We start from the raw sequence: 10,177 nt of genomic DNA on the forward strand, positions 1-10,177 counted from the left end.
AAAAACAAGAATAGCTGTAAGAATGTAAGATGATCAACAAGGTTGAAAATACAATAACATGGTCAGCCAAATGACCTAGATGATATTTATAAAATACCCAATAACAGAAGAGTATACATACTAAAATTTTAAATGGAACATATTCTTATTCAAAAATGTATGTTTCAGTAAATTTAAAAGGATTCAAGTAATACAATGTGTATTCTCTCACATAAATGGAATTAGAAATAAGTAATAAAAATAAGGGGCTGAACTTTGGCCCTATGGTAACTATGGAACTATGGAACTATGTGGTAAAATCTCAAATATTTGAAACTAATTTATACATTTGTAAAAACCCAGGAGACAGAAAGAAATCCAAAGTAAGTTCAAAGTATTTTAAACTGTGAATTAAATTAAGAATATCAGTGTTTCTGAGATAAAATAAAATTTATTTAAAAAAAACCCAAACTGAATGTAGTGAAAATTATAGCAAAATTTGAAAAAGAATGTCAAGTAAGCGATCTCAATTTCTTTTTTTTTCCTTAAGTCCTTTTATTGGTACATTTTAGGTATACAATATGTTTACATTTATCATTGGATGTTTGTACCTTTACATGATGTATCTTGATTCTTATTTTTTCCCCATTACCTGTGTGCCCTTCAGCCCCTCCACCCTTCCCTATTTACAAAGACATCATTTCCATTTTTTTCTTTTCTCTTAATTTTTCCTTTCCCTTCTTTCCTTTCCCCTTTCCCTCCCTTCACCCCTACATCTTTGGACCTTTTTTCCTATTTCAAATTATCAATTATTTATTTTAATCATTTTAACCCTTATTTACACTTTCAGTTTTGCACACTAGAGAAACTATTTGGTATTTACACATATGTGTCCTATTTATTTCACTTAAGAGGATGGCCTCAATATGCATCCATTTAGCTATAAATGTCTCTAGTTTCTCATTCTTTATGGCTGAGTAGTACTCCATTTTATAAAAAAAACACATCTTCTTTATCCAGCCTCCAGTTGATGGGCACTTGGGCTGTTTCCAAGCTTTTGCTATTACAAACTGTGCACGTATAAACCTGGGTGCACATATATCACTGTGGTAAGATTCTTTTACTTCTTTTGTGAAGATGCCTAGCAGGGGAATAGCTGGGTCATATGGGACCTCTAAGCCTAGTTTTTTGATGTATCTCCATGCTGATTTCCACATTGGTTGTACCAATCTGCACTCCTACCAACAATAGAGAAGGGTTCCTTTCTCCCCACACCCCTGCCAGCATTTGTTATTAGATGATTTCTTAATAGCAGCTATTCTTTCTGGGGTGAGGTGGAATACCAGTGTTGTTTTCATCTGCATCTCTCGAATAACCAGTAATGTTGAACATTTTTTCATATATTTATTTTCTCCTTTTACTTCTTTGTCTGAGAAATGTCTGTTCATTTCAGATGCCCATTATTGAATTGGGTCTTTGAATTTGGGAGGTCTGATTTTTTTCAGTTCTTTATATATTTTAGATAGCAGTCCTTTGTCTAAAGTACAGTTGCTGAAAATTTTTTCCCACATTGTAGGTTGTCTCTTAGCTCTGTTATTGGTTTCTCTTGCAGTGCAGAAGCTTTTTAATATGATAAGATCCCAGTTGTTGATTCTTTGGCCAAGTTCCTGTGGCACTGAGGTTTTGTTTATAAAATCTTTTCCTATACCAATATCTTCAAGAGTTCTACCTAACTTATCTTCCAGAAAATTTAGTGTTTCTGTCCTAATATTTAAATCATTAATCCACTTCAATCTTAATTTAGTGTGTGGTGATAGGCATGGGTCAAGTTTTAATCTTTGGCAGATTGAAATCCAGTTTTTCCAACACCATTTATTAAATAGGCTATCTTTCTTCCAATGAGGATGTTTGGCTCTTTTGTCAAAGATGAGGTGGCTGAGCATATCTGTAGTTGTTTCTGCATCTTCTAATGTATTCCACTGATCCTCAGGTCTGTTTCTTTGCCAACACCATGATGTTTTAATCATAGTAGCTTTGTAATATAGTTTCAAGTTGGGGATTGTAATACCTCCAGCCATATCTCTGTTGCCTAAAATTTCTTTTGCTATTCTAGGTCTCTTCTGGTTCCAAATGCAGTTTTGGATTGTTTTCTCTAGTTCTGTGAAATATATTTTTGGAATTTCAATTGGGATTGGATTAAACCTATATAATAATTTTAGAAGTATGGCCATTTTCACTATATTGGTTCTTCCTATCCAGGAACAAGGGATGTCTTTCCATTTTCTTATTGCCTTCTCAATCTCCTTTTCCAAAGTGCTATAGTTTTCAGTATATAGGTCTTTTGCTTCCTTTGTTAGATTGATTCCTAGATATTTCATTTTTTGTATGTTATTTTAAAAGGAATTTTTTCCCTAATTTCTCTCTCAATGAGTCTATTATTTGTATATAAAAAGGCTATTGTTTTTTGAGTGTTGACCTTATATCCAGCTACTCTACTGAATCTATCAATTAAGTCTAGAAGTCTTTTGGCAGAGTATTTTGGGTCTTCTATGTAAAGTATCATATCATCAACAAATAATGACAGTTTAACTTCTTCCTTTCCTATTTTTATTCCTTTTATTTCTTTCTCTTTTCCAATTGCTCTGGCTAATGTTTCAAGAACAATATTAAACAAGAGTGGTGATAGTGGGCATCCTTGTCTTGTTCCTGATTTTAGCTTGAAAGTTTTCAGTTTTTGACCATTTAGTATGATGTTGGCTATTGGTTTTTCATAGATAGCCTTAATCAAGTTGAGGTAAAGACCTTCTATTCCAATTTTCTGTAGGTTTTTTTTTTTTTTTATCATGAATAGGTGTTGGATTTTGTTGAATGCCTTTTCTGCATCTATTGAGATAATCATATAGTTTTTGTCCTTGACTCTGTTAATATAATGTATTATGTTTATTGATTTACGAGTGTTGAACTATCCTTTCACCCCTGGGATTAATCTGACTTGGTCAGGATATATGACCTTCTTGATGACCTTTTGTATTCTGTTTGCCAGTATCTTGTTGAGGATTTTTGCATCAATATTCATTAGGGAGATTGGCCTGTAGTTTTCTTTTCGGGTTGTGTCTTTCCCTGGTTTTGGGACCAAAGTAACATTTGCTTCCAGGAATGAATTTGGAAGCTTTTCTTCCCTTTCAATTTCCTTGATGAGTTTAAAAAGTAATGGTGATGATTCTCCTTTAGATGTCTTGTAGAATTCAGCAGTGAAGCCATGTGGATCTGGGCTTTTCTTTATTGGTAAATTTTTAATTACATTTTCCATTTCACTCATTGTAGTCGGGGTGCTTAGAATTTCTATATCTTCTTCATTTAACTTTAGTAATTCATATTTATCTAGGAATCTGTCCATTTCTTCTGTGTTTTCCGTTTTTTAGAGTACAGATTCTTGAAGTAAGGGTTGATGATGCTTTGGATTTCTCCTGGATCTGTTGTGACTTCACCTTTTTCATTCTTGATTGCATGGATTTGAGCATTTTCTTTCTTTTTTTTGATAAGATTGGCTACAGGTTTATCTATTTTATTTATTATTTTGAAAGACCAGCTCTTTGATTCTTTTGTCATTTTTTAAAAACTTCATTGCACATCTACCATATGATCCAGCCATTCCATGCCCAAAGGCATATGACTTTTGAAGATATGTATACAAATGCTCATAGCTGCTTTGTAAGAGCTCAAAGCTTGAGCCAACCCAAATATTCATCAGGAGTTGAGTGGATAAAAAAACTGTGATGTGTCCATAGAGTGGAATGAGTTCTTAATATGACAGGTGATAAAAATAATGTTTAATTTAAAAAAATTGATTACAATAAAAGACACCTTGACATTAATGCCCCTCAAAGTACTGCCTCTTGTTCCAAACACACTTTGGTAATTGGATCTTAAATACTTATGATGAGTGAAAGAAGTCTCCCCTTCCTCATGCAAACACGTAACACATAATGTATAAACATATTTCAGTAAAAGTCTAAGGTATGCAAATGAATGCTTTACAACTTATAGCAGCTCAGTGCTTGCTTGTGGATGGTGGGGACAAAAGGGGTGGAGTAGAGGGATTACTAATAAGTGAGAAAAAGGAAATTATGGGTAACAATAGACATGTTCGTTATCTTGATTGTGATGATAGTTTTATGGGCTTTACATATGTCTGAACTTACAACTGTGAACACACTGAATATATGAAGTTCATTGTATGGTAATTAATAACTTCAATAATGCTGCCTTTTAAATAAGAGAGTCTGGGGTGAAAAAATTATGGTGATGAGTCTGAAGCAAGCCTTCATTTTTAAAACACATTAAAACTTTGTATTTGTAAAACTTTGATTTTGTGCTAATTCATCAAAGGAATAATATGCTATTTAAAAATGAAACAAATACAGTAGAGGTGAAAACAGAGATCCTGAATTCAAGGCAAGCTGATTCAAAATCTAATTTTGGCTTTTAGTTGAGGTAAATGTCTTTCTTTTGATAAGAGAGCAGTGACTTCTAAATAGAGCCCGGTTCAAGGAGAAGCAAATTTAAAAATCTCAAGCAAATACCTGGCTAAATAATTTCTCATTAGTTTATAAAACTGACCACATAAATTGAAGAGTGGCCAAAAGGAAATGTAAAACTTGCGTCCAGAAAAAGTCAAGAAGAAAAGTAGTCCTTCATTTGCCAGTGTAAGATTATTCCTTGACACATACTCATTTTAATTTGACCTCATGTGGTTTTTAAAATAGTGCTTATAAATGGATTTTCAACCAATTTCATTTTAATCACTTCCTTTAGGTATGCTTTTCCAATTTTATAGTTTTGGATGTCAGTAAAATCATGATCTTTAGTACATTTAGTTCTCAATTTTATATTATCAACCTTATCTCATTCATTGATGTTTTTAGACTTACCTTGGCAGTCACAGTTTAATGATGTCATCTATTTAGGTGATTAACATTCTCCAGGCTTGCAAGACCTTCTACTTCTTGCTTTAACTCTCTCTCTTTTTTTTAAGTTGTTGATTTACAGCCTTATTCCTGTGTGTGTGTGTGTATGTGTGTGTGTGTGTGTGTGTGTGTGAACTCTCCTTTCCCCTTGGAAAATAAGAGATGATAAACATCACGCAGTATGTTATCTTCTCCTTGACAGCCTAAGAAAATATTTAGTAGGTAAAATCTAAGAAGATTAATTAAAATGAGATCAGTGTTCCTTTACCATATGGTTGACTGAAACTTGCCCTTTCCCACATGTGTGCTGAGTTTGTGATTGGTTTTTATTTTAAGAGATAGACATAGTTTCCTTGAGAAATCATAATTTTTTATGTTAATCAACAGGTCTTCTGTATTCTGTATTGTTTTGCATTGCACCTAGAGGTGAAGATCCCATCATTAAGACAGTTTCCTAAGTGATGAGTTAATTATTCTGTGGTGCTTTTGAGTGTCCTAGTAACAAGCACAGGCAGTGGTTTAAGGTCAGTAATAAGGGGGGATATGGCAAAAAGTGTTAAATGAAATATGTATATATTTGTTAGTTTTACAAGAAGAAATTACCTATAGTATCTACTTTAGATGGGGTTAAATATTATTCAGGGAAGCTATTTAGTGCTCTGGTGTGACCATAGTTAGCAAGGACTGAAATCAATCTTTTTCTAAAATGATTTTGTGACTGCAAGTATTCTCTGTAGCCTGTAGGACCTGATCCAGACCACAGAAATGCTAGGGCAGTCAGAAATTATCTGGATATTTCAGACTGTGGCATCACACTAGTAAATCAAACTCTCTAATCTATTTTTTAAACAATCCTCTTTAAAAAAATTTAAATTTTATTAGTATATATTTGCAGTACATAATGATTTCATTCACTGTAGGGGACTGATACATGTACATAACACATTTCAATTTCTTCTTTTTCCCCCCTCCATCCCCCCTTTTATTTTTCCAGTATCAGATTCATTATTCATTTTATGACTTTATAAATTAAATTATCATATGTAGATTAAAAAACAGACTAAAAGAACATATAAAACATGTAAGGCAATTGTATTAAGTCAAGGTACACTTTTAGTGACCTTGTCTACACTGGATATATTTTTTTCTTTCCTTTTTTCATATTATCTGTCTTATTTTATAAGAAAATATATACATATATATTCATATAAGACAAATAATATAATATTTAAGCTGTGTGTCTGAGTTACTTCACTTAACATTTTCATCTCAAAGTGTATCCATTTTCTACAAATGACTGAAGTTTATCCTTTTTATGGCAGAGTAGTACTCCCTTGAGTAGAAATGCATTTTTTTATCCATTCATCTGTGGATGGTCATGTAGGCTGTTTCCAAGATTTAGGTATTATGAATTGCACTGCTATAAACATGGATATGCCTACATGATATGACATTAACTCTTTCAGGAAGATATCTAGAAAGGGAATAGTTAAGTCAAATAGAATCTCTGACTTTAGTTTTTTGAGGAATCTTTTTAATGATTTCCAGTGGTTTATAGTTCCACCAACAGTGGAGAAGGGTTCTGTTCTTCACCCAGATTCACCAGCATTTGTTATTGACTGATTTCTTGATAGTAGCCAATCTTTCTGCAGTGAGATGAAATCTGTGCTGTTTTAATTTGCATTTCTCAAATGGCCAGGGATGTTGAACATTTTTTTCATATATTTATTGAGTATTTGTATTTCTGAGAGGTGTTTATTTATTTCAGATGTCAGTTATTTAATTGAGTCTTTAAATTTGGGAGGGGGTCTAAATTTTTAGTTCTTTGTATATTCTAGATATTAGTACTTTGAGGAGTAGCTGGTAAAGTTGTTTTCCATTCTATAGGATGTCTCTTCACTCTGTACAAAGCTTTTTAATTTGATATGATCTCATTTATTGATTACTGATATTATTTCTTGTGTGTCCAGGGAAAGACTGTCTTAGGAAAGTCTTTGCCTACACCTATGTCTTCAGAAGATTGTGTTTCTATTCTCATGTTTATGTCTCTGATCAATTTTGATTTTAGTTGAGTGCATGGTGAAAGATATGGGTCTAGGTTCAACCTTTGGCATGTGGATAGCCAGTTTTACCAGCATCACTTATAAAAGAGGGTATATTTCCTCCAGCTAAGGGATTTGGCCCTTTTGTCAAAAATAATATAGCTGAGTGTGCTTGGAGTTGTTTCTGTATTGTTTATTCAGTTCCATTTACCCACAATTCTGTTTTTTTTGCAGTTACCATGCTGTTTTTATCACTGTAGCTTTGTAATATAAATTGAAGTCCTGGATTGCAAGTCCCTTGGCTTGCCCTTATTGTCCATAATTGCTATTTCTATTCTAGATTTTTTTTCTGGTTCCAAATTAATTGTAGAATTATTTTCTCCAGTTTAATCTATATAACAATTTGGAAGTATGGCCAGTTTCACTATATTGCTTCTATCCAGGAACAGGGGATATCTTTCCACTTTCTGATATCTTCTTTAATTTCCTTTATCAGAATACTATCATTTTCATTTTAGAGGTCTTTTACTTCTTGGTTAGGTCATTTAGTCAGGTTAATTCCTAAGTATTTCTCTTTTTTTGATGCTATTGTGAAGGGTATTGCTTCCCTAATTTCCCTTTCAGTGAGTTTGTTGATGTACAGAAATGCTATTGCTTTTTGTGTGTTGACTTTGTATCCTGCTACACTGGCAGATTGGCAATGGCAAAATAATGCAATGACAAGAATAAGACAATAATTTTCCATAATAACTCTCAATGTGAATGGTCTCAATTCTCCAATCAAAAGACACAAATTGGCAGAGTGGATCAAGAAAGAAAACCCAACAAAATGCAGCATACAAGAAGCACATCTAATTTTAAAAGATACTCACAGATTAAAAATCAAAGGATGGAAAACAATATTCCTTCAGTGGGGAGCCAGAAAAAAGTGGAAGTTGCTATCCTAATTTCAGATAAAGTGGATTTCAAGCTAAGATTGATCACAAGAGACAAAAAAGGTTATTACATAGTTGTTAAGGGAACAATTCAACAGGAAGAGTTAACAATTATACACACCAAATATACACATATACACACCAAATACCGGTGCACTCAACTTCATAAAACCAGCCCTAATGGACATGAAAAATCAGATAAACACCAATACAATAATAATGGGGGACTTCAATACTTCACTGTCATAAATGGACAGATCAACTAGGCAAAAAATCAACAAAGACATATCAGAGCTAAACCAAATCTTTGAACAAATGGATTTAATAGGTATCTACAGAGTGTTCCATCCAGTAACAACAGAATACCCATTCTTTTCAACAGCACATGTGACTTTCTTCAAAATAGACCACCTACTATCCAATCATGCATGCTTAAGTAAATGCAAAAGAATGAAAATTATCCAATGCATATTATCAAATCATAGTGCAATGAAACTAGAAACAAATAGCAAAAGAAACCACATAAATTATACAAACACATAGAAGTGAAACAATACCCTCTTGAATAACGAATGGGTTACGGGTGAAATTAAAGAAGAAATTAGACAGTTTCTACAATCAAATGATGATGCCTGTATGACATACCCAAACCTATGGGATGTAATGAAAGCAGTCCTAAGAGGCAAGTTCATGGCATTGAATTCTCACATCAGAAAGTCACAACAAGGTCAAATAAATGATTTAATGATGCACCTCAAGGTCCTAGAAAAACAAGAACAATTCAAACCCAAAGGTTGGATTTGGAGGATTTTGAAAAAGGAAATTATAAATATCAGGACAGAAATTAATTCAATTGAGAGTTAAAAAACACAAAGAATCAGTGAGTTGAAGCGTTGGTTCTTTGAAGGACTAAACAAAATAGACAAACCCCTAGCTAATCTCACTAAAATAAGGAAATAAAAGACCCAAGTCCATGTGATTAGAAATGAAAAAAGTGAAATCACAATGAATTCTGCTGAAATCTAGATTATCAGTAACTACTTTGAGAACCTGTACTATAATAAAATGGAAAATTATGAGGAAATGGGTAAATGACTAGATATACATGAAATACCACAACTGAATCAAGAATATATAAAAATCCTGAATAAGCCAATATCAGTCAGTGAAATTGAAGAAGCAATAAAAAAAACCAAACTACTAAGAAAAGCCAAATTCCCAACAGATTCACTGCTGAATTCTATAAGAACTTTAGAGAAGACCAATACTCCTCAAATTCTTTAATGAAATTAAAAAGGAAGCAGTACTCCCAAAGTCATTCCTGGAAGCAAGCATTACTCTGATTCCTAAACGAGAACGGACCCAACTGAAAAAGAGAACTACAGGCCAATCTTTTTAATGAACACAGATGCAAAAATTCTCAGTAAGACATTGGCAAACAGAATGCAGCAAACAATAAAAAAGTAAATAAAAAATCATGACTAGGATTCATTCCATAGATGTAGGGATGGTACAACACATGTAAATCCATAAATATAATATACCACGTAAACAGAAACAAGGACAAAAAATCACATCATCATCTCACTAGATGCAGAAAAAGCATTTGACAGACCCAACATCCTCTCATGATAAAAAGATTGAATAAAATAGGAATACAAGGTCTTTATCTCAGTCTGGTAAAATCTATTTATGACAAACCCAACAGCCAACATCATACTAAATGGAGAGAAGTTGAAAGCTTTCCCTCTAAAGTCAGGAACAAAACAAGGATGTCCGCTATCACCACTTCTGTCTAATATAGTTCTCAAAATATTAGCTAGAGCAATAAGACAAGATAAAGAAATGAAAGGGATATGAATCGGGAAGGTAGAAGTTAAATTATTATTTGCTGATGACATGATCCTCTACATAGACAATCCCCCAAACTCCACCGAAAGACCCCTAGAACTAGTATCCAAATTCAGCAGTGTAGCAGGATGCAAATTTGACACTCAAAAATCAGTAGTGTTCCTGTATGCCAATAACAAATTCACTGAGAGAGAAAATAGGAAACAATACCTTTCACAATAGCATGAAGAAAAATGAAGAACTTAGGAATTAACCCAACCAAGGTAGTGAAAGACTTCTACAATGAAAAATACAGTACTCTGAAAAAGGAGATTGAAGAGACTCCTCAAAAAAATATTTGAACTCACTAATCTGCTTTGGAATATGAAATGAAGTTTGAGTTTTTAGGATAGTAAGCCTGACC

This window comes from Heterocephalus glaber, unplaced genomic scaffold (assembly GCF_053883595.1).
Source record: "Heterocephalus glaber isolate CG9 unplaced genomic scaffold, H.glaber_assembly_v1.0 deba00001497, whole genome shotgun sequence".
NCBI lineage: Eukaryota > Metazoa > Chordata > Mammalia > Rodentia > Bathyergidae > Heterocephalus > Heterocephalus glaber.